General features: G+C 47.5%; 1 protein-coding gene across 1 annotated transcript in view; it reads right to left on the bottom strand.

The window, feature by feature from the left end:
* LOC110300160 (ankyrin-1) overlaps positions 1 to 1,588 on the bottom strand; it is a 153,532-nt gene that overhangs the window by 150,891 nt on the left and 1,053 nt on the right. The window lies entirely within an intron of this gene.

Genomic DNA, 1,588 nt, shown 5'->3' with positions numbered 1-1,588 from the left:
GGGTCATCTGTGAGACCGGCTACAGCATTCCCCCACTGCTTGATTTTAATATGTTATATCTCGAGACGTTCCTTCTCTAGTAAACACCTCACCTTATATGAACCTTCAGTCAGNGCTCAGCCCACTGCTTCACATAGATACAGCAGAACTTTCTCTCAATTTTCCTTTGGGCTAGGGGTATATAGCTCAATGGTAAAGCACCTGCTTAGCATGCACAGACCCAGAATACCAGTGCCCTTCACTAAGTGGAAACAAACAAAGAAATGCTCCTTTCTGTATTGCCTTTTGCCCCTCTCCTTTTCTTCTAGGGTCTTTCCACTTTCTTGCAACTTTATATTTTGCTGTAGGTGTTAGCTATATTACCTTCTGTGGCCATCCAGAACACCTCACAATGACCATGAAATATAAACAAAGCATCCCTCCAAATATCCCCATAATGTGTCCCGGGATAAACAANATATCCTGGGAGTTCACATCATCGCTATCCATTTGGATTAAAACTTCCTGGTTGCTGTACCAATCATAGCCTCTCAAGTCACTGCAGAAAACCATGAAAATCTGTATGGAAGATTTCCGAACACCTACTGACGCAGTGTGCTGTGACCAGCTAGTAAGTCACAACAACGCAACCCAGGGACAAGGGAACCTATGCTCACCCAGAACCCAAACGTGGGGCAAAGTTCACCAAGAATGCAAAGACAAAGACTTAAGCCACAGAATCAATCTCCAAATTGCTGCGTTTCACAGACACGCATCGCATGAGGTCGGTTAAGAAGAAATGAAAGTAAAGAGAGTTTTGCTTTTACTGTTAGTCGGACTGTCATCTCTGGGGTCGGGAATACGAAGAGGAAGCTCCAGGCAAGAAATGAGAGGAGAACGAGGAACTGAGTCTTCTTCCAAGATCAAGAACAGGGATGGAAATACAGAGAGACCCGACACCATTGCCAAGAGAGTGGAGGAGCACTAAGCCCTCTTAGGAGACTTCCTTGCCTAACCTACTGGATTGGCATCTGAGACCCTAATGTGGGACTGTCCCTGTAAGTGGCACCAGCCCAAACTCTGNTTCACTGTTGGTTTGGGAAAGACCTCTTGCTTAAAGAGTGTGTTATGCCGAAATTACTGTTTACACACGAGGTGCCAATAATGGGGTGGGGGGGAGAAGGGGCAGAGAGGGAGGGTAGAGGGACACTATAGTGTCTTCCGGTGTATAGGAACACCTAACATGGTNATTCCTTAGGTTAAGAGTCAGAGAACACCTCAGCCTGCCCAGTGTCATCTCCAGGAAAAGAGCCCTATCAGCCCTGNCACCTACTTCGAAGTAGACTGTCCCCTACACGGCTGTCAACTGCAGCTTCCATATTTCCTTCTCAGAGCGAGTCAGTTTCAGGGAGGGAGTCTTTCCTAAGCAAGGGCAGCGTCTCTGTGAAGACGCCCCAAATGAACCCAAATTCTCTGGCCAGGGGTCGTTCCTGCAGGCCCACATCAACTTCTCCAGGTTAAGATGGCTCTTGCAAGCTAGGGTCCAGCTCTACCTTGGACTCCCAGAATTCCACTCACGCTTTCCTAGCCTGTGCATCCCTGAAGCTCT

Source organism: Mus caroli, chromosome 8 (assembly GCF_900094665.2).
Source record: "Mus caroli chromosome 8, CAROLI_EIJ_v1.1, whole genome shotgun sequence".
NCBI lineage: Eukaryota > Metazoa > Chordata > Mammalia > Rodentia > Muridae > Mus > Mus caroli.
This window is presented reverse-complemented; position numbering and strand designations above follow the sequence as displayed.